General features: G+C 41.3%; 1 long non-coding RNA gene across 19 annotated transcripts in view; it reads right to left on the minus strand.

Annotated features, from left to right (window-relative positions):
- LOC135971475 (uncharacterized) overlaps positions 1–23,811 on the minus strand; it is an 88,019-nt gene extending 64,208 nt beyond the window's left edge. For 5 of the 19 annotated variants that reach the window (XR_012414364.1, XR_012414363.1, XR_010587724.2 and 2 more), the window contains exons 1-2: positions 23,727–23,811; positions 12,460–12,541 (exon numbers count right to left, since the gene is read on the minus strand). This is a non-coding gene — a long non-coding RNA (uncharacterized lncRNA). Of the gene's footprint in view, positions 1–316; positions 434–8,219; positions 10,621–12,433; positions 12,542–23,726 lie in introns of those variants that run through there. The other 14 variants (XR_012414359.1, XR_010587725.2, XR_012414355.1 and 11 more) reach the window with 7 other exon arrangements.
- Positions 23,812–24,246: the final 435 nt, after the last annotated feature.

Below are 24,246 nucleotides of genomic sequence, written 5' to 3' on the forward strand. Positions count from 1 at the left end.
AATCCTAATTATCTCTGAAAGGCCCCATCTCCAATCAACATATAAATTTGGAGACTGAGTTTCTAACACATGAAATATGGGGGACACATTTAAACCAGAGTACTAATGGAACCTAACGGCCTGAGATTGAAATCTGAGCATCACACTCCTCCCCATAGCCCACCAGGACTTCAAGTCCTACAACTTCTGTTGTCTACATATGTCTCTGCATGTGTCCTCTTCCTTCAGCACTTAGTCCAGGTGCCAAGTTTTCTGTAACCCAAAGCCCTTCATCTTAACTCAACAAAGCCTCTTATACTGTATTATGACCTCCTACCTTCTTGACTGTCTCTCCTCCTTGGCAGACTTCTTTAGCACCTGTTTGAATGTCCAGAACATACGACTTGCTCATCCTCTGTGTGTTAAATGAGTGAATGAATGCACAAATGAATGACTGCAGGGAGAAAAGGTAAGATTGGACAAGGAGTTGGGGATTCAATTCTAGAGGCAGTAGCCTTTGGACCAGACTTGCTGGACAGGGGTAGTTAGTGAAGGTGTTAGATTGGTGGGGGAGGTGACATGATTTAAGGGATACTTCCCCAAGATCAGACAACAAAGGGACACAAAGTTAGATTACAGACACTTCCAGTAACCTTTCAAGGCTCAGCAGAGGCATTAGTGGTTATTTGGTAACAGTTTCCTTCAGTTGGTTCAAGGGCCCCATGGTCTGATTCCAGGGCAGTACTAGAACGTGTGAGAAGAAACACTGCAAAGACTTGTCAAGTATGGAGAGAGGGGATCAAGCAGGATTATCATGGCAAATAAACCTCTCCCTGGAGCCTGGGGAGATGATGAGCTCAACAATGGCATGAGTGCCTTTTGAAAACCCCTCAAAAATAGCTGGGATCTTTGGGGTTTAGCTTTCTCAACAACAATGAAAAAATGTCATAATTGCCCATTTTAAAAAGCTTCATCCTTCTTTCAACAGGATAAAATGATCCTGGTAATTTGGAGCTCAGAGAAGAAGGCTCATTATGTCTTGTTATCCCCAGCTCCCCAGCTCCCCACATGAAAGACTGACAATGCACTTCCCCGCCTCCTGTTTTCAGTCTCTCCCTGTTAAATCTTGTAGCAATTAGCAGGCATTTCACGGCCCATTTCTGTCAAATAATGTGACTTGGCAAAAACCAGTACCCTTGTAACCATCCGAGGACTGCAAATCATTTTCTGTGTTCCAGATGAAGAGAGATTTTGAAATTTGTGGTGGGTGAGTTGCTGGAAACCAAATACAACCTTCCTGAATCCTGATCTCCTCTTAAGCTTAGACTTGGGGTTAGAGAATAGCATGGACACATCTGTCCCCAAGTGTCCTGACCCCCCGAGTCATTTGCTCCTCAGTTCCTCCTTGTGGAAACTCTATTTTCTTGGTTCTACAGCACCTTACATCTTGGCTGGCTGTTCCTTGGTGTCCTGTGTAAGTGCCTGCTCCCTTGTTGACTTGCTCTGTCCTGCCCAGCTCTCATCTTGGTTTTCTTGGAGGCATCTTACACAATCTTAGCTTGTATTTATGTTCTGACAATTCCCAAGTCTATATGACCAACCTCACCTCTTTTCTGCGTTCTGGACCACACATCTAGTAACTTGCCTGATCTACCCTCTTGAGCATCTCGTTAGTTTCTCCAACTCAGCACGTGCTGGTGTGGTCCCTTCTGCTGTTCTTTTGACTGTTAGTTGGACTGGAAACAACATGGATTATTATTTCAGATAGCCTCTCCAATGCATTTTCATAAAATCAAGTCTGATAGCATTCCCTTATTCCATATCCTTCAATGACTCTGCAAATACATTCATATTAAGGTTAAATTTCTTACAAAACTCAAGGATTCCCTGACCATCTCCGTTACCACCCGTCTTGGCTCTGTCCATAGCCCAGAGGTTAAAACCCTGGCTCTGCTGCCAGTGAGAATTTAATTCAAATGTTGGCTTCACCACAAAAAAAGCCATATGTCCCTGGGAAGGTTATTTAACCCCGACAATCTTGAAGCTTCTAGCTTATGAGATGAGAGATCATAATTGTACCCTCTTACAGTAGGGGAGGTTATATCCACAATAGTACCCACAATAGGAGGGTCGTGAGGATTAAATAGCCCAATCCAAATGATATCCTGCCTGGCAAATATACTCAAGAAGTACTACTTCTAAGTAATGTCAGCTTACCGACTGCCTTAGGGCATTACTTACCTTGTTCCCTCCTCCCTGCCTCACCAGTTCTGATTTAGAAGCCCTACTTCTACTGTACAGTGATCAGGGTCTCATCCCAAGGCAGCACCTCACATCTATATGAGTTTACAGTTTGTCTGTCTCTTGCCTGGTACTATTAGAGCCTTAAGACCAGAAACTGGGTTTTTACCAAAGCTTGTTTCTCTAATATTGTTTGGCTCTGTGTCCCCACCTAACTCTCACCTTGAATTATGATAATCCCCATGTATCAAGGGCAGGACAAGGCAGAGGTAATTTAACCATGGGGATGGTTTCCACCATGTTGTTCTTGTGATAGTGAGTTAGTTCCCATTAGATCTGATGGTTTTATAAGGAGCTTCCCCCTTCACTCAGCACTTATTCTCTCTTCTTCTGCCCTGTGAAGAGATGCCTTCCACCGTGACTGTAAGTTTCACAAGGCCTCCCCAGCCATGCAGAACTGTGAGTCAATTAAACCTCTTTTCTTTTATTTGAGATGGAGTTTTGCTCTTGTTTTCCAGGCTGGAGTGCAATGCACAATCTCAGCTCACTGCAACCTCCGCCTCCCATGTTCAAGTGATTCTCCTTTCTCAGACTCCTGAGTAGCTGGGATTACAGGTGCCTACCACCACACCTGGCTAATTTTTTTTTTTTTTTTTTTTTGGTATTTTTAGTAGATATGAGGCTTTGCCATGTTGGCCAGGCTGGTCTTGAATGTCTAGTCTCAAGTGATCCACCCATCTTAGCCTCCCAAAGTGCTAGGATTACAGGTGTGAGCCACCATGCCCAGCCTAAACCTCTTTTCTTTATAAATTACCCATTGTGGGTATTTCTTCAAAGCAGTATAAGAATGAACTAATATAGCAAATTGGTACCACAGAGAGTAGGGTGGTACTATAAAGATACCCAAAAATGTGGAAATGACTTTGGAACTGGGTAACAGGCAGAGGTTGGAACAGTTTGGAGGGCTCAGAACAAGACAGGAAGATGTGGGAGAAAACTCATTTTATCAGGAGAAAGTCAACCCAGCTACAGAAATTTGCATAAGTAAAAGGAGCCAAATATTAATTGCCAAGACAATGGGGAAAATGTCTCCAGAGCATGTCAAAAGTCTTCATGGCAGCCCCTCTCATCACAAGCCTGGAGGTCTAGGGGAAAAAAAACAATTTTGTGGGCAGGGCCCAGGGTCTTGCTACTTTGTGGTCTCAGGACTTGGTGCCATGCATCCCAACCATGGCTAAAAGAGGCCAACATAGAACTCAGGCTGTTGCCTCAGAAGGGACAAGCCACAAGATTGGCAGCTTACACATGATGTTGGGCCTGTGGGTGCAAAGAAGTCAAAAATTAAGGTTTGGGAATCTTCACCTAGATTTCAGAGGATGTATGGAAACATCTGGATGTCCAGGCAGAAGTTTGCCACAGGGGTTGAGCTCTCACAGAGAACCTGGGTTAGGGCAATGCAGAAGGGAAATGTGAGGTTGGAGTCCCCATGCAGAGTCCCCACTGGGGCACTGCGTAGTGGAGCTGTGAGAAGAGGACCACAATCCTCCAGACTCCAGAATGGCAGATCCACTGAAAGCTTGCACCATGTGCCTGGAAAAGCCACAGATACTCAATGCTGGACTATGAAAGCAGCTGGGAGGGGTCTGTAGCCTACAAAGCCACAGGGTTGGAGCTGCTGAAGGCCATGGGAACCTACCTCTTGCATCACTGTGATCTGGATGTGAGATATGGAGTCAAAGGAGATCATTTTGGAACTTGAAGGTTTAATGATGGTCCTGCTGGATTTCAGACTTGCATAGGGTCTGTACCTCCTTTGTTTTGGCCAATTTCTGCTATTTAGAATGGTGTAGTTACCCAATGCCTATACTCCCATTGTATGTAGGAAGTAACTAACTGGCTTTTGATTTTACAGGCTCATAGGCAGAAGGGATTTGCCTTGTCTCAGGTGAAACTTTAAACTTGGACTTTTGGGTTAATGTTGGAGTGAGTTAAGACTTTGGGGTACTACTGGAAGGGTATGATTGTGTTTTGAAACGTGAGGACATGAGATTTGGGAGAGGCCAGGGGTGGAATCATATGGTTTGGCTCTGTGTCCCCACCCAAATCTCACCTTGAATTGTAATAGTCCCCATGTGTCAAGGGCGGGACCAAGTGGAGGTAACTGAATCATGGGAGGTGGTTTCTGCCATGCCATTCTCATGATAGTGAATTAGTTCTCATGAGATCTGATGGTTTTATAAGAGGTTTCCCCCTTTGCTTGGCACTCATTCTCTCTCCTTCTGCCCTGTGAAGAGGTGCCTTCCACCATGATTGTAAGTTTCCTGAGGCCTCCTCAGCCATGTGGAACTGTGAGTCAATTAAACCTCTCTTCTTTATAAATTACCCAGTCTCAGGAATTTCTTCAAAGCAGCATGAAAAAGAACTGAATCAGCATACCTAGTGCCTAACACAATCCGTGGAATTTTGCAAATGTAAAACAGATATGTATTGAAAAAGTGAATGGATGGATGGATAAATGGGAGGATGGATGATAGCTGCATAAGCGGGTGGTTGTGAGGAATTGATGGAACAAGTACTGTATGTGGAATTGTCTATACCAGTGCTGTGCCTGGCCAGGCTTGGTATATGTTGTTTCCCTTCCCTTTCCCTTAACAATCATCCTAGAATGCTTGGTAAGAACAATCTAGCAAGGCAGCTGGGGTTGAGTAATTTTGCCATCATTTTTCTCATTGTGCAACCTTGAGAGTGTTGTTTTAACCTCCTTGCCCCTCTGTTTTCTTGGGGATGAGTCAACCACCTATAGAAAGAGCTAAGAAATCTGTGCAATATGGTGGCCCTTACATAAGATTAACAGAGGGCCTCATGCCACTGGAGAATGTTGTGGGGGGTGTTAGCAGTGTGACCATCTGACAGAAGTATGGAGCAACATTTGGGGAATGACAGCTTGGTGAAAATCACTGGCACCATCCAAAGAGGACTGTGGGGTCTGGTTGAGAAATCATTAACTGTAAAGGCAGTGAGACAGTGTCATCATTTTATGAGACGTGCCAGGAGCCAGCTGCAAAATAGGAAGGAAAGAAAGACTTCTGAATTCCAGCCAATTTTGGGTAATCAGAGATTGGTGTGGCCGATTGGCCACTAGAGAGCACCACTAGCACCAAAATGTTGCAGGAAGAGTGGGCATAGGGTGGGTGAAGACCCCTTAGAGGAAGGAAGAATGTTTGCCGGCAAATTTTCTTACAGGAATTTAGCATTCTATGAGGCCATCTGTATGATTTGAGAGAGCAGAAACAACATCCAAATATGTTTGTGGAAATGAAGTGAATCAGAACAAAATTCACATGCATCTTTCTGATAGCTTCCTTGCACCGTGTTCCCAGTGTGTTCCTATGCATTCTAAATGTGGAATGTTACACAAAAGTTTTAGTATATTTTCATAGTTTACATTTGACAAATTGAAATTTTTAATACACGTACATTCTAAGGCTCTATGTGTAAACTCCTCAGGTGGTAATTGCAAAAGTCTAAATTTGAAATCTCAACTTGGGCCAAATAGCACGCACGTCTGCCTTTCCCACTGGTGGGCTCTGAATATTGGGGATGCTTTCATCCAAATAAATTATTTCATTGCAAAAAAAAAGGGAAAGGAGATAAACAAACATGAAGGAAGAAAGGAAGAGGAGAAAGAGATAAGAGAAGAGGAAGAAACCAAGGAAGAAAGGAAGACAAGCTTAAAATGTCCCTAGTCTAGATTACTCTTTAATAAGTTGAAATTCTCAAACTCATGGTTTCTTCCGAAAGGAAACAGGCAGGATTTGGTTTGGTTTTGCCAGTATCACTCTTAACAAGAGGCAGCTCTTTGAAAAATCAAACTGTCATTAATTTCTTGAATCCTGCTCTAAAACTATTTTTCAAGCATCAGTCATTCAATCATTTTAGCTCCTCTGCAGAAGAACCCTGAAATCTCAGTGTCTTGGCACAATCAAAGTTTATTCTTGAATCATATAAAGTTTAATTGCTATTGGGGTAGAAAGGGAGAGTCTCTGGTCACATGCTCACTCAGACTCAGGCAAACAAATGTGCTGCTAGTTTCCAAAGGGTCCCCAGGGCTGCTCTGGGTATAGCCATTTGATGAGATCCTGGGGGTCAAATGGGGGTATTCATGAGTCCCACGGACCAAATGTTGGTGTCCCCCAAAATTCATATGTTGGAACCCAATACCCAGTGAGACAGTATTCAGAGTTGGTGTTTTGGGGAAGCAATTAAGCCATGGGGGCTCCATCCTCATGAATGGGATTAGTGCCCCTATAAGCCAAGCACCCTTGCTACTTCTGCCATGTGAGGATGCAGCAACAAGGTGCCAGCTATGAAGCCCTCGCTGGACACTAAATCTGCCATTGCCTTGATCTTGGGCTGCCCAGCCTCCAGAACTGTGAGAATATATTTCTGTGTTTATAAATTACCTAGTCTATGGTATTTTGCTATAGCAGCTTGAAGGAACTAAGAGAATGGGCCAGGTTAGGAAGTGATGTGTGTCACCCGTGTCCTTATTCTATGCACATAGCTCCTTCTATCTGCGAAGAGGTGGGGAAATGTAGTCCCTGGCTGGGAAGTTGCCTCCCAGCAACAATTCTATATTAGAAGAAGTGAGAACAAATTGTTGGCCAGTTAGCCCTCTCCATCATATCACTTCTCAGTTCTTACCATGTCTGGGAACCATCTGGACAATTATGCACTTAAAATATTTCTTTAAATTGACTCTTTTTTTTTTTCTTTAAAAATGTATTTTAAGGGTCAGGTGCAGTGGTTCATGCCTGTAATCCCAGCACTTTGGGAGGCCCAGATGGGTGGATCACCTGAGGTCAAGAGTTCGAGACCAGCTTGGCCAACATGGCTAAACCCCATCTGTACTAAAAATACAAAAATTAGCTGGGGGTAGTGGCGGGTGCCTGTAATCCCAGCTACTCAAGAGGTTGAGGCAGGAGAATCGCTTGAACCCGGGAAGTGGAGGTTGCAGTGAGCCAAGATCATGCCATTGCACTCCACCTTAGGTGACGAGAGTGAAACTCCAGCTCAAAAAAATGTATTTAAAAATATGGATTTACTTCTCTAAATGGAAAGAAGCTGCATTACCGGCCACAAGTTAAATGTAGCAGAAAAAAACAACAGCATAAAAACAAAGCAAGATGATTAAATTCAAGCCACACACTGTTACCCAGAACAAGTGCTGAGCTTGAGGCCTGCTCTGTGTTAAAAAGGGAGGCAAGGCATGGGGCCAAACTGGCTTCTAACCCTGTCGGCATCATCACGATCAGGAGAAGGGCAAAGGTCAAGCTTTCCCTCCTGAACCAAGTCAGTGTCCCTAAAAAGACTGCTTCTGCCCATTGTCATTGTGTGCCACTTGCTCCTCTGACACTTTTGGAAGCTTCTCTGCAGGAAGAAGAGGGGGTACTCCTTGTAAGAGCAAAACAGCAGTGGCTTTGGGTTCTAATGTGTACATTTCTTATACGAACGCTTGTAAATTACTTTCTCTCTCAGTCTCAGCGAGGAGGGAATAGCTAAGTTATTGAAGGAGGCAAACATTGGCAAAGTGCTTTGCAAACCACTTGGTTGGGACCATATTGTTAGCTGAAAGTGTTTGCATAAAATGCCCCACGGCTATCCTTCAAACCCAAGACTCTAAAGAATTGTTCATTACAAGTGCTACAGACTGAATGTGTGTCCCTCAAAATCTGTATGTTGAAACCTAACCCCCAATGTGATGGGATAGGAGGTGGGGCCTTTGGGAGGTGATCAGGACATGAGGGAGGAGCCCTCATGACTGGCATTACAGCCCTTATCAAAGAGGCCCCAGAGAGCTTCAGTTTCTTCCACCATGTGAGGAAACAGTGGCAAGACACTATGAAGCAGAAAGCAGGCCATCACCAGACATTGAATCTGCCTGCACCTTGATGTTGGAATTCCCAGCCACTAGAACTGGGAGAAATAAATTTCTGTTGTTTGCAAGTACCCAGTTTATGGTATTTTGGTATCACAGCCCAAATGGACTAAAACAATGAGGGAGGCCAGAGCAAGGAAACTAATGTTAACCAGGAAGACTTCACAACAAGGTCCTCAAGAATAGCTAGGTATTCCCCAGGGGAGGGAATCCCAGGCAAGGTGGCAGTCATGCAGAGACCCAGAGCTGGAAGAAGGGTGGAGAGGCTGAAACTTGGAGTTAGGGCAAGATGGGAAGAGAGATGAAGTCAAACAAATGAACAGGACTCAGATCCCACAGAGCCTTCAATGCTGATCCAAGGAGCCTGGACTCTATGCACAGGCAGTGGGAGATGCAGAAGCATGACAGGATGAGATCTACATTTTGGACAGATTTGATCACTTTGACAGAAGTCTGTAAGAGGGGATACAACGGTGGCATGGCACTATAGGGAGGACTGGCTGAGGAGGGATAAGCCTGGAGAACCAGGCAAGGTGCCATGTGGCAGACTGAGGAGCAGTCAGGCCTGGGAGGATGAGGGGTCAGGAAGTGTAGCAGCCGCCCAGGGGAAGATGATGATCTGAGACTGTCAATGGCAGTGGGGTTGGAGACTGGAGGATGCTCTGGGTGTATTGGACAGGACTTGGGGAACTTGGGTGAATTTTGCACCCTTGACCTTGACAACATCAGAATTCATTCATCCCCAAAATATTTATTAGCACTGGGAATATGGCCCTGGGAATAGGGCTGAGAGGCAAGTGGGGTACCTAGGGCACACAATTTTGGGAGGTACTCCGTCTCTGGGCTGTGTGATAGAGAATCTGAGGTTGAGAGTCAGTGCCTCCTTAAATGCTGTGCTCAAGGCACCTTTCTTGCCTCATTCTGACAAGAGCAACAGGCTACTCTCATGGAGTTTATGATCTAATCAAATTTACAGACAACATGCAAATAACCCATGAAAGTGATTTTACATCATGGTAAGAAACACGAGGAAGACACCAAGGTGTGGCATATGTCTGTGGGGCAGTGGCCAGGTGGGGCAGGCCCTAGACCTTGCGAGGGGCCTGGGATGCATCCTCATCGCGATGGGAGCTGCCGGAGGGCAGGAACCCTGAAACTGTCCTCACAGGGCTCACAAGAATTATATGCCAGGCTCTGGTCAGAAATACATTTATAATTAAGTGCTAATCAGACTGCCCTTTGGCCTACTTCCTTGTAACCGAAAGTCACACAGCACCAGGTACTGACCATTTGCACCCCTATTGTTCCTGTAGATAGGATTTCTGATGTTAGAATCATAAGGCTTTTTCTTTAAGATTTGCTTAAGATGCTCTTCAGACTCTAAATTGCAGTGGAAGAGCTAATGCCAACCAATTTAAAGACCCCCGCACAGGAACCAAATCAGCGCAAGAAGGCAGTTTCTTTAGCTCCCTGTTACATGAATTCACCTGGCACTCTTCAACTAATCGAAGATCCCCACACCTCGGCCCACTCCGAACCCCTTAAAATTCCTACCCGCAGACCCCTCGGGAGACAGATTTGAGGTTTCCTCCTATCTCCTTGTTTGGCTGCCCTGTGATTTTTAACCTCTGTCTCTGATGCAACCTCTGTGTCTCATTATATTGACTTGCTGTGCATTGGGCAACAAACCCGTGATGGTTACAATACAACACAATTTGGCTCCCATATTTGTACAGCATTTGGCTACACGAGGAGAATGGACTGAAGGGGGAAAACTGGGAAGGCTGGAGGCCACAGGGAGGTCATGGCCATCGTCCATGCAAGAGAGGGTGATGGCTTGGACTGGGTGTTGGCCATGGGAATGGGAGGAAGAGGATAAATTTGGAGACTGTTTCTGAGACAGAGCAGCTGGGACCTGCTGTTGGAGTGGAGACATGGAGAAAAAAAAGGACAAGAGAGGATGGATGTAAAGGCACCTGAAAGAACAATTTCAGTGTCTCCAGCTCAGAACTCGCATTGAACAACATACGTTTCTAACGTTTTCTGTTTCTGCCCTTGTTTGGCCATCTGCCTTCTGGTTGATGAAGCTGGTGTGAGGCCTGCAGTTGCTGTCCACAGTGGTTTCTCCTGTCAGAGTCATCTTGGGTTAGGATGGCCAAGGGAGTCAAGGATGAGGAGATGCAGGGTGTTCCTGAAGCTTCATGGGGATGAGAACATCTTTTTAAGCCCTTCATTAATGAGAAATGTCCTCCCATGGGCAGGGAGAGAGCTTTGTGTTTGTGTGAAAGTCCATTAAACTTCATTATTTAGTTGGGAAGATCCTGCTGGGAGCTGGGGAAGGGAAGAGAATCAATTTTCCCTGAGGGCTGAGGCCCTCTGAAGGGTGAAAGAAAAAAGTCCAAGTTAAAGAAAGGAAATAATCTCCTTCAAACAGCAGGTAGACCTGGCAGGAAACGTTAGCCCTGAGTGGAAGAGACAGAGATTCTGGTAAGAAGGGGGCATTGTGTAGCTTTAAGAGACACAGCTTCCACCCTTGCTTCCTCACTTGAGGGCAGCTGCTTGCATCTGTGGGTCTGGCTTTTCTGCGGCAGCCTGGCCAAGGATTTTTGGGACTGGGGCTGGGTGGGGGTGGGAGCCTTGCCTCCCCGACCTCTGCTAGGATAAGTAAACAAGCAGGCAAGGACAAAGGCCAAGGGCATTAAATCCCAATTATTCACTAGCCCTAAATACTTCCTGTGAGAACAATTTGTCATTGACATACTTAATTAGACTCTTGACCAATATTTTCCAGATGTGGGGATTCTTGCTAAAAAAAAAAAAAAACAAAACCTCAAACACAGATGTTTTCCATATTTAATAGGACAGCTGAGGCAAACCCTTGGGGAAGGAAAAGAATAGGAGAGCTACAGGCGCTGCCATCATAGCTTAGTGGATCAGGAAAGAGGATCTATTGGCCTTGGGGTCTTTCAAAACAAATAAATGCTGGCAAAGACAGAGGTCACCAGGGGCTGTCTGCTGTGGCCACGGCCCTGGGCTTCCACATCCTCTGAACTTAGAGCATCCCTGACATTGGAAAACTCTGGGTCCATTTTACATATGTGGGCAACTGAGGAGGAAAACTCTGAGAGACCATGAGTTTGAGAGTCAGGATTTGAACCCAAGTCCCTAAGTCCTGGAGTGAAAGAAGCAAGTCAGTCATGTTGAGCAGGATACCAAGGAGCAGGATACCTATTTCCTTTGGAAAATAGGGCTTCAACAGTTACATATTCTTCCACACCACTAATCCGGGGCCAGTCCTGGGATGAGGCAAGCAAGAGACCCCTGAAAGCAAGCTTTAAGGGGGTGCTTAGTCTCAGGTGCCCACCCCTGCACTTGTGTGTCTCTGAGAGCCAGCACTTCCTTAAATTTTGCATCTTGGGTTCTTCATTTGTCTCATCCTAGTCCTGTCCCTGAATTTCCATCATTGTCCCAATCTTGTCTTCCTTGACTTCTCACCTAGATTTATCCAGTTGCCTCCTAACTGGTCTTCTGCCCTGTTTTTCCTCCTCATCTATCTACCCTCCACTGCGACAGAGAGATCTTCCTACAGCCTGAACTCCATCCCTGCACTCCCCGGTACAAAACCCTCCCAGAACTCCCGATGGCCCTTGGGACTAGGTCATGCTTCTTAGCAGGACATTTAAGGCCTTCCATCCTCAGCCCTGCTGGGCTACCTGTGAGCCTCCTGCCTTCTCTGCCTCCACCCCACAGTCTTACTCACACCCTGCAACTAGCCACAGGACTGTTTGTGCTTTCCCTAGTACATCTGGCTGCTATCCTGGCCTCTGTCTCTGCAACCCAGGTGATCCCGTGGCTGAGAACTCCCTGCCTCCTCTCCTCCCACTCTGCCCCCACTGCGGCTCCTTAACCAGGAGAGCCTCTGTCTTCAAGACACAACCTTTTCTGGCCAACCCTGCTCCCTGTAGACTCTCTCCTCCTGCTTTGTGTCTACACTGTGCTCTATGCATGGGCCTCTTGTGGCAGCCAGAATGCCTGACTTGTTCACCGGGCTGTCGCCATGGGGCAGTCCATCCCACGAGGACTGCCACATCCCCCTTCTTATTCCTCCCTGCTCCTCTGTGGAACAGACTGAGCCAGGCAGTGGCCACTTGTTTGCTGACTGAATTAATGAGGTAGTTGGGGTGGACGCTCACCACACTCTATAGATGAAGAAATAGGCCGGTCTAGCAGAGATCACAAACTCAAGTACCCCATAGGAACAGGTGGGAGCTGTACCTGAGCGAGGCACGGGGATTGCTCACCATGCATCGGGGCTGCTGGTCCTCTGCTGGGGCCCACGGTTGTCCTGTGCAAAGTGTCACTTGTTGTGGCTGCATCCATCATCTGGATGAGTTATAAAAGGCAAGACAGGAAGATTATATTTGACAACAAGTTGAAATGATTTAAAACACTCTGCATGCAGCCCAAAGCAAATCCACCTGTGTGCGAGTCAGTTTCCACCTGGGGGCTGCTGGTGTGCGACCTCTGAGAGGTTGGGTGATTGTTTCATGCATCTCAAAGCCAGGCCTTCCTCGGACTCTCTGCCCAGCACTCTCTGTACCTTCCTCTCCTCACAGCTCCCATGGCAGGAACAAACAGGTGGCATTTGAGCAAGGGGCAACAGTCAGGGACCTGCATCCCTCCGGCCCTCCCAGTTGCTCACGCCTCTTCCCCTCCCTTGGTCATGGGGCTGCTGCCTCCTTTACATTGTGACTCCCGTGGCATTTGGAGATTGAACTTGATAAAGCTCAGAAGGAAACTGGGATGCAAAGAGAAGAAGGTAATCATGGGGTCACATTTTCCTGTGCTTGTGAAATGACCTGCTTTGACCTAGGATAGTTTCTATCTGTTTTATACCTTTTATTCCTTTAAAATTCTCAAATTGTCAAAATCCTACCTCGGACATGTGGCTAAAAGGGACAAACTTGCCCAACACAGCAATCTGGTGAACAATCACTTGTCCTCTTTTTTTTTGGCAGAACCCCACCAGAGAGAGAGGGGGAGAGGGGGAGAGAGAGAGAGAGAGAGAGAGAGAGAGAGAGAGAGAGTGTGTGTGTGTGTGTGTGTGTGTGTGTGTTTAAAGAACAATCTTCATTTGATTATTTGATTTGTTGAAAAGAACAAAGAAACACCAGGCCTGCGATCAGGAAACCTGGGTTCTAATCACAACAGTAGTCCCTTCCATGCTCTGAGATCTTGAACAAGTCTCCTCCTTAGTAAAATGAGTGTGCGATAGAGTTTTACAGGTGATTCTGAGGGTAGCAGAGTCCCGTGTGGAAAAGCACATGATACACAGACTGCGATGTGGAGCAGGTGCTCAGTTAAGGACTTGTTGAATATGAGTTAAGGAACAGCAAAACTGGAAGGAATACTAGATATCGACTATAACAGTGGTCGATAATCTATAACCGATGGGCCAAATCTGACTTCATGCTTGTTTTTGTAAATGACGTTTTATTTTACAAACTCATTTACATATCATCTATGGCTATTTTTGTGCCACAACAGCAGAGTGGAGTAGTTGTGACAAAGACTGCATGGCTTGCAAAGGCTGAAATATTGATTGTCTAGCCCTAAACAGAAAAAAGTTCACCAACCTCTGATCTGAATTCCATTCAGTGTGTGTCCATGGAGCAACAGTGTCAGCCTCATCAGAGAGCTCATTAGATGTGCAGAATTTCAGGCCCCCATCCAGACCCACAAAATCAGAATCTGTATTTTAATTAGATCACCATCTGAGTCATATGCACATCAAAGTTTGAGCAGCACAGTTCTGGGTCTAGAGATGCATTCATTTTCCACATACTGCTGTTGCCCAGCAAGATGAAGTGATTTGCCCAGGACAGAACCAAGACTAAGAACTGGTCTCCTAATTTTCATCCCTTTCCTACATCTGCCGTGCCAAGTTTTGTCTCCTCTTTTCCTCTCTGGAGCCTCCTGTTTTCCATCTGCTTCTCGACCATCTATGTGGCACCCAATGTGTAAAGCGTGCTTGGTCAGCATCCATTGTTGGACTTGCTGATGAGAGCAGCTCAGGTTCTTTGAGACCCTGTGCTTTCAGCTGCACTACAGTTTTCCCAGATAAGGAGATTGAGGCACAAAGAAGTTATGGCACTTACTGAAGGTCACGGGGTCGGGATTTGAGCACAGCTGTCTGACCCAGGAGCTTGGAGGTCCTGTCATTGCATGTCCACAAGCTTGTTCTGTCTCTCTCTCTCTCTCTCTCTCTCTCTCTTTCTCTCTCTCTCTCTCTCGCATGGTGAGCCCTCAGCTTATCCCTGCACTTCCACATGGTGAAAACACTTTAGGAAATAACTTGGTTACCCCATTCTTTCATCTCCCGCTAATCCAGGGGTTTTCAAGCCAGAGTTTTATAAAAGGAGGGGACTTCTTCCTTGAAGAAATGGTCAAGACCACGTGAGACTGGAACATCTTGCTGAGCCAGAGAAAAAGGAGGCCCTATCAGGTAAATATGATCGTATCAGAAGGACAGGACAGCTAGCTTGAAGGAGCTCCCACTGACCAAATTTGGGATGATTTGATTAACAAGGTAAATAATGAAGGGAACATATTTTAACATATTAATTTAAAAATATCCATGACTCCATAGCAGCATGCGTATAATCTCCAAAGAGACCATCTGAGCAACCTGCAGATCAAGTAAAGCAATATTTATAAGATCTACTGCAGTAAAGGACACCATCTTGATAGAGTCTCAGAAGGGGAAATACAGGGAAGAACATTTGTAGCATTTTAGGGCCTGGTATAGGTGATATTGAGATTGCATGTAGGGTGATCAGCTGTCTCAATTTGCCCAGGGCCTTGATGGTTTTAGAGTTGAAAGTCCTGCATCCTGCGAAAGCCCTCGGATCACTGTCTTTTTTTTTTTTTTTTTTAACTGAGTTTTGCTCTTTTCATCCAGGCTGGAGTGTAATGGTGTGACCTCGGCCCACTGCAAACTCTACCTCCCAGGTTCAAGCAATTCTCCTGCCTCAGCCTCCCAAATAGCTGGGATTACCGGCACATGCCCCCAGGCTCGGCTAATTTTGTATTTTAAGTAGAGATGAAGTTTCAGCAGGTTGGCCAGGCTGGGCTTGAACTCCTAATCTCAGGTGATCTGCCCACCTCAGCCTCCCAAAGTGCTAGGATTACAGACAACAGCCACCATGCCTGGCCCTCAGATTACTTAGTCATTGTGAAGGAGAAAATGTGTCTTTATAATAGAGAGAGATGATGTAACAATTTGAACCAAATGGTCAAGTCTTAGAGCTGCCCGTAACAGGATGGCCTGGCATACTGTGCCTCCTGAGAGGACACAGTGGGAGGCATACAAGCCACCCATGCAGTGGTCTTATTGGAAACGTTTGGCCTGAATGTTTGAGTTGAATAACGGGAAGATAGCTGAATGCAGAAAGTACATCTGTTCTGGAATCATGACAGTATTTAATGAGGGGGGTACAAAAATTAAAAAGTGAAATGCAATCTATGTACCTTTACTGAATCCTGGAGAAAGGAAGAAGAAACAAAAAGAAGGAAGGAAAGATGGAAGGAAGGAAGAAGACAGTTTTAGAGAACATTTGGGGACAATCAAAATATATTGAACATTGCATGTTAGATGGTGTTATTGAATTAATTCTGCTTTTCTGATGTGAGATTTTTTTTCTGCTAGTGCCTTGATCTTGGACTTCTCACCCAGAATAGTAAGAAATCAATGTCTGTTGTTTAAATCACCCAATCTGTAATATTTTGTTATAGCACCCTGAATGGGCTAAAATAACCCCCAAATTTACAGCCCATTCTCTAAAAACTGACTGTTGCTCTGGCAAATGGCTCACTTGAGTTAGGATTTTTAATTTATTTGGGCAGAAGTTTGTCAATATCATTTAGAAAACACAATAGATGTCCGTCATGCTGCTCCAGAATGAAACGCTGTTATAGTGAGTTGCAGAAAAGCCACACCGGTGAGAACAGGGCAGTGAATCAGTGCACCTGTTGGGGTCCGTGTCGGGGGTGGTGGAGAATGAAAGAACACACAAAAGACAAAGACACATAGAGAACATGGCGGCCGTGTTCAGAGTCTTTGTCTCATTTTATTTATACTTTATAAACCCCACGTCAGTAGAAAGAATGTAATGTAAAACAAACTTTCTTTTCTCAGATGTAACCTTCTACTCAGTTCCTTGTTTCTATGCTCTTCCTTATCTGCCCGCCTTCTTGGCGCCTACGGGAGTTCATTAAAAGTTTAATTGGAGATACTGTCCTTGAGCCCTATCTATTCTCAGCATACTGTTTTCAAAGGCCCCTGCATTTTTTCCTTTTTGTTTTTGTTTTGTCTTAATTTTAAAAAGGTAGTCCATATTTGTTTTTGTGGTTTTTTTTGTTTTTGGAGGCGACGGAGGGAGTATTGAATTACTAAAAGAAGTAGACCCAATTTAAGTGCCCAAAGTAATATACTTTTAGAGATTGTAGAAATTTATGTTTTTATTTGGGTTTATGGGTTAAAGGCAGTAAGGCGTTGACCCGGTTTTTGTAGGGTTACGGTTTTAGACAACATATGTAATTGTTGTCGAAATGTTTTGGAAATGTTTTGAGTGAGTTTTTGGATGTTCAAACTAATATTTTTATGGCCTACTAATAATTTTTGGATTACGGTTTAATTTTGAGAGATGTTAAAAGGCATAGGCGTTACACAAAATTGAGTGGAGTTTTAATTACATTGTAATGTCATTTGAGTGCTGAGTACAGTGAGCTGATTTTTAAGCCATGTTAATGTTTGTTTTATGTTGTCCAATTTTTTAGTAAGTTGAGAGTCAATGTTTTGTTGTTGAAGTCATAACCGGTGAGATTGTTTGTGTCATTGTTGTACAAATTTAGTATTTTGTATACTTCGATGTAGAGTGAGTCCTGTTACGGCCGTAGTGGAGACGATGGTGACAAGGCTCATCATTGAGGCAATTATAAGTCTAAGGGCATGGCGGGTTTGTTGGAGAGAAGTCCAAGTATAAGTTTTAAGAGGTGATGCCCCCCACGGTTGTGTAAGATTAACAGGTAGTCAAATTTTTTTATGAGTCCTGAGGATATAAATATTTTTAGTAAAGTTATGCCACCAAGAATGATTGAGGCAAGACAAAAATGTACACGTATTTGTACAATTAACAATTTTTGTATTATTATTACATGTTAAATTTTTTGTTAATAATAGGTAGGGCTTACGGACACAAGTAATAATATATTGGGAGGTATTTTGATATAACTGAATATGAAAGGAGTTATTTGGGTTAGAAAGATTAAGGGACATATTTTTCACAAAAGTGTTAATGGCATTCTCTGTAGTTAACAACTTTTAAAGATGAGTTTGTACTTTAGGCCTTTTTTACGTTGTATTAAGGTTTTATTACTGTTAGTAGTAATACTTTTATTTACTCAGTGTTATTTTAAAGGTATGTGACTAAATTTTATTTGAAAATTATTGTGTACACTTTAATTAGTTATTTACATTTTATTGTATTTTAATAAAATTTGGGGTTTAGTTTTCCGACATTGTTGTCACTTTAGTATCTTAATATTAGGAGAAACCTCTAGAATAGGACAAAAAAGTAAAGAACTAGGAATAGTTTTATTACTATATATAGTATGATTATATTAAAAGCTTTTAGTTACAATAATAACAGTTTTAGTAGTCATATGACTATGATTATAGCGAACAGCCCAGGCTTTATGTGATTTTTGGAGACAATGAGGACTATTTTTTATACATATTGGAAGTCCTTTTACTTTAAATTGGTATGTGTTGATTATAATTTTTGTTTTTTGTTTTATGTTGTTTTTGTCCATATAGGGGGACGGCATTTAAGTAATGTTATTGGTGAAAACCTTAATTTTTGTCTCTTTTTAGGTGACTTTTTGATATAAGGGCGGAAAGGGAATATAAGTCCAATATTTATACAAAGTCTTACTAAGAGAAATAAGTCCCCCGCCGAGGCACATTTAACAAAGGAAGAAATGTATGTTGAATTTAGTTTTTTTTTTTTAACAGGGTTTTAATTATTTTGTAGGAAACCACTTAGGTTTGCTTTTTGTGTCCCGTTTTTGTTTTAGAACTTGTTTTTGAACATACTTACCTTTTTTATTAGGATACCAAACCTTTAAATTGTTAGTGGGGACTATCACCGAGGGAGGTGAGGAAAGATGGGTTACGGCAGTGGAATTTTGTAATTGTTTTTATTGATTTAAAAAAATTAAGGTAAAAAGAACCTTTAAAATTTGGTTTTTGGGGGGCTTTTGTTTGTTTGTTTGTTTTAGTAGTTGAGTTTTAAAGTTAAATTTGTGTGTTTAATGATGGCTTGACCTTGATTGTTGTCCGGGATACCGGTGATATGTTGAATATTGTATTGTTGTAAGAAAACTTGTAATTTATGAGAGACATAGATAGGGGCATTATTAGTTTTAAGTATGAGAGGAATGTCTATGATGGCGAAACAAACCAAGAGATGTGTAATAACAGAATTAGTTTTTTTAGATGGCAACGGAGTGGCCCATTGAAAATGAGAAAAGGTATTAATGGTATGATGAACATACTTTAATCGTCCGAAAGAAGGGACATCTCATGGATTAACCCCAGGATGGAAGGATGGAATGCTCAAAGGAGCACAGGAAGGACAAGCTCGAATAAGAGAACGAGCTTGTTTTGTTTTGTAGTATGTAGGTGGCCGATTAAAAGCGAATTAATTTGAGTATTACCATGAACTAATGGTCCAGGAAATTGAGAATGAGAACGAAGATGAGTGATGAATAAAGGAGTTTGACGTTGGCTCAAAGTAGAAGATAACAAGGAAAAGAGTTTTTGAAGAGAAGAAGTAGTACAAAGAGGTAAAGTGGCCTGAGAAATATAAGAAGTAACATAAACGGCGTATTGAGAATTACTAACAATGTTACAACCAGTAGTAGGGAAATTAAGTAAGACCATGAGAATAGTAAACAGTTTTTTCTGTTGCACCGAGGGATAAGGATAAACTGTAACTTGAGATTGATGAACACTTTAATATTTAGTCTTATTATTGTTACTAGTGTTAGTAAAAAAGGTAGGACCTTGAACAGGAAATACAGAAATTGGTGAGAAAGGCAACACAGAATGTTGCCTAAAAAATGAAAAGATTGGAGACTTAGGATATTGGGTAGAAAATTGTCCAACAAAAGAAGTGTAAGTAACTTGTCAAGAATTAGAAGTTGTAAGAAGATAAGTGATTTGATTATGAGTGAATTGAGGAATAATTAAGGAAGGATTTTTTTCCCAAAGTTGTTGACAGTGATGTTGTTCTTTGATGATTAGTTTAAACGATTGATATAAGTAGTTAAGTATTTAGATATTTTATTGGACAAAAAGATTTATTTTAGTGGTTGACTAGTTTGATGAATTATTTTTGTGGGAGAAGGTAAAGTATGAAATAAAGAAAAGGAAGGGCCTTTTGAAGTTGTTTTTTAACAAGTTGGAGTTTTTGTAAAGTTAAAAGAGTTAAATGGCGTGAGTTGTCCAAGTGACTGTTTTCTTTTAGAATAGAAAAAAGATGTTATAACTGATATGTTGGTATTTTTAAAACAGGACGTATTTAATTAATGTTTTTTAGAAGTTTTTGAAAATTATTTAATGTTTTTAAATGATTATGTCGAATTTGAATTTTTTGGGGTCGAATATTTTGTGTTTTTAAGGTATAACCTAAATATTGAATAGGAAAATTTAGTTAAATTTTTTTTGTGGCAATATTAAGTGAGTAGAAAGAAAGTTGAGTTTGTAATGATACAAAAGTATTTTGTTGTTTTTTTTTTGGTGGATGTAGTAAAAAGAATGTCATTCATATAATGATATAAAAAAACAGAAGGATGACGTTTTTGAACAGGATTCAAGGCCCTATGGACAAATTTTTGACACAAGGTAGGGCTATTTAACATACTTTGAGGTAAAACTTTTTATTGATATTGAGAAAGTGGCTGAAAATTATTAAAAACAGGGACAGAGAAGATCCATACAATGATAAATTAACACAGTTAGAAACTGATTGTTTACAGGATTTAAAGTTTTATGTACGAATTTTTGACATATAGTAGGGCTATTAAGTACACCCTGGGGAAGAAGTTTTTGTTGATATTTTTGAATAGGTTGTCTATTATTATATTTAGGAATAATAAAGGTAAACTTTTTACAATTTTGAGGTTGTAATGGAATAGAGAAAAAACAATTTTTGAGATTTATGACCATTAATTTTTAACTTTGTGGGATAAGGGCAGGATTAGGAAGACTGGGCTGTAAATTTTTTTGGTTGAATGTAAACATTTATAGTTTTAAGAACAAGACAAAGACGGGAATTTTATGTAGAAGTACGTGGCTTTAGATTTTTTTTGGCCATTTGTTTTTTGACTTATTTTTTTAAAATTTTAAGTATTTTTTTAGATAATGGCCACTGTTTTACCTAAAGAGGAGTGGTCGTTTTACACTTTAATTATAAAACTTGAGGCTGGTGAACAGTGGTTATGAGTTTAAAGGTTTATAGTCCATTTTGAACATTATATTTTTGACAGTTGAGGCAATATGAAGAATGTTTAAAAAAGTACCAAATTGTTATGAAAGATTTTGTCTCCAAAGATTAATATTGATAGGAATAATATAAAAAAAACTTGACCTTGTTGACCTTTAGGACCGACATAGGTTAAAGGTTTTATGTTTTGATAACCACAGAAGTAGTACCCAAGTCAGTGAGTATAACTGAAACTTATCTTTTTTTTTATTGTATAGGCCACTAATTTAAACAAATAATAGACATATTTACCCTCATATTAATTAACTTTTTAAAAACTATTTTATTAATATGTAATGAATATAAGGGCTTTTGATTAGAAACTAAAGTTATTTAAAAAACAGTTTTTTTGTGTGTTACCAAACCCTCCCTATTGAGAATACGTTTTTTTGTCTTTAGGCATATAAATTGTGAACCTGTACCATAATAAGAATTTTATTAGTAACATTAAGATTAATGATTTTTGAAATTATTATTAATTTTTATATAGTACTGTTGTTTTGACCTAACAAAAGTCCTACATTTTTTTTGGCAAAGGGCCACACACTTTAATAGTTAATTTATATACTTTTTTATTAGGAGACAAAGTATAAGGCTGAGTAATAGTTAAGTCAGTAGCGGCGTTTTGTTTAGTTGTCATATAAAGTTGAGAAACTGGGGTAAGGTGTGGGATTTTTAAGGAGGACTTGAATTTATTTTTTAATGTTGTAGGCCATTGTTTACTGAATATTGTAGTAGACTTGTATTGTAATTGTTGGGGCCTCAAACCTGTGGGCCCCGACTTTTGTTTTCCAGGAGAGGAGACAGTAAATTTTCACTTTTATTAGTTTTGGAATGACATTTATTTGTTTAATGTCGACCTTTATTACAACATTTGTACATCTTTGAAGGCAGTTTTCTGCCTCGAGGGATAAAAGTGTTTAATTTTTATGACATTTTTTTTTGAAATGTCTAGGTTTACCACACTGAAAGTAAATACCTTGTTTGTTATTTTTTTTTAAGGCTTTAGACAAAGTTTTAGTAAATAATTGAGTATTATAAATAGTCCCTTCAACACTAACACAAGTTTTAATATATTTATTTAAATTGGCCCCATTGGCTTTTAACGATTTTAACAATTTTTGACAGTCAGTATAAGTATTTTTAAAAGACAATGTTTGTAACAAAATTTTTGAAGTAAAGTCAGTACTTAAAATTTTTAAGACAGTATCCTGAAGACGGGCTACGAAATTTGGATAGGGTTTATTTGTGCCCTGTAAAATCTTCACAGAGGAAAGGGAAGATTTTTTTGTTATTTCTACCTTATTTTAGGCCCTTAAAAACAAAGTCTTGATTTGAGTAAAGGCAATATTATTTAGACCAGTCTGAGTATTAAGAGTAGTATATTGGCCTGTGTCTGTGAGTTGTTTCTCAGTGGGTCCTGGGGATTACACATAACATTTTTTTTAGCCTGTACATGTGCCTTGTCCATTTACCAGCTGTGCAATTATAACCACTGAGAACGATCAAGAAAAGCCTTCCCCAAAGTCTTTTAGTCTATAGGAATCATCAAATTTTTTGATGAAAAAATATCAAGAAGACCAAGGATAGGGGTCTATAGTTAGAAATGGCAGCTTTCATTTCTTTTAAAAATTTAATTTGTAAGGCATTAAATTGGACATTATTGCCACCATTTGAAAACTGAGCATTAGGAGTAAAAGAAGTACAAATAATTAGAAACAGATCCAGCTTCTTAAAATTTTTTTTTTAATTAAAAGTATATATAATATATAATAATACTCATATCCCCAAATATAAAGAATCCCAACATATTAATAAGAAAAGGCAAATAACCCAACCAAAAGTAGTAGAACAAAGAAATGACAATAAACCTATATGTCTAACATCATTACTCACTAGGAAATATGTATATTAATACCAAATTGAGAATCATTACATACATAATACAATGGTTAAAATTTAAAAACACAGAAAATATCAAGAGGTAGTTAATGTGTTAAGTAACTTGAATACTCAACTTCTGTTTGGAGTGTAAATTGGTGGAACCTATGCACCCCTATAACATAACAATTTCCTAGCTGGGGTTATTAATACTATATTAATATTAATAGTTAATATTAATGTGCTTATTTATTGACTATTGAAATACTCACAATATTTTAATAAACAATAAGATATACATATATACTGGTTTTGACATATTAAACAGGTGTTTAGTATAAATTTAAAGTATGTCTGATGTGAACAGGGCTTCAACTTTGCCAAACAAAGGTAAAGATAAGGAAGCCGGGGGGCTGGAGGCTCTGGAAAATCCTTTTTTAACAGGGCAGAAGGAAAAGAAACGGGGAAAGCTCGCAAAGGTGAATTAGAAGAATATATCTGTAATATTTGTTGAAGTATTTCCATAATACACTGTATGTCAGAATTTCCCTTAGAAGAAGGAAAAGCTGGCTTTTTCTCTTCTCCCCCTTTTGCTATCCCCCCCATCCTCTGTTATCCTGGCACAAATGCGCTCCATTTCAGATTTATTTTTTTTTCCAAATCCTCAGATACCTTTCCTCCTGTGGCTACATCACCACACTCTGAATCAGTCTCAAGTAACTCTAATGTCTGAGTGATAGAGTTACACAAGGTCCACAATTTTAGAGGCGTAATATCCCCTAACTGGAGAGCTCTAAGCAGAGCTTTTACTACCTGTAACCATTCTCTGCGATTCAGCTGCACTTTAGTCTGATACTGAAACCAGTAACGATGTTGTTCAACATGGGCAAACAATCACTTCAAAGTCTTTTTCTTTCACTTCTACTCCTATAGACAGCAACAGTCCTTGAAACAGCCGTAAATATTCTGAGGCCAGAGAGATGGAATTCCCATAATGAAAGCTTAAGAAGGTTCCCCTTAACAATATCCGGGCCTTACCCGCCCCTAGGGGGTTCCCCTTCTTGATCTCCCCTACTCACCCGTGCTGACCCTGCTCGCTGAGCCACTTGTTGGGGTCCGTGCCGGGAGTGGTGGAGAATGAAAGAACACACAAAAGACAAAGACACACAGAGAACATGGCGGCCGCGCTCAGAGCCTCCGCCTCACTTTATTTATACTCCATAAACCCCACGTCAGCAGAAAGAATGCAATGCAAAACAAACTTTCTTTTCCCAGATGTAACCTTCTACTCAGTTCTTTGTTTCTATGCTCTTCCTTATCTGCCTGCCTTCTTGGCGCCTACGGGAGTTCATTAAAAGTTCAATTGGAGATACTGTCCTTGAGCCCTATCTATTCTCAGCATACTGTTTTCAAAGGCCCCTGCAGCACCCTCTTTGTTTTTTGAATGAGAGTGCTGAAGGTCAGAGAGGTTGACGGTTTTGACTCAGGTCACACAGCTAAGTGCAAACAGAACTGGGGCTGGAATCAAAAACTGCATTATGGTGCCAAGCTTCTCATCCTTCACGTACTGACTTTTGCTTTTTAATCCTGTCCATTTCT

This window comes from Macaca fascicularis, chromosome 6 (assembly GCF_037993035.2).
Source record: "Macaca fascicularis isolate 582-1 chromosome 6, T2T-MFA8v1.1".
NCBI lineage: Eukaryota > Metazoa > Chordata > Mammalia > Primates > Cercopithecidae > Macaca > Macaca fascicularis.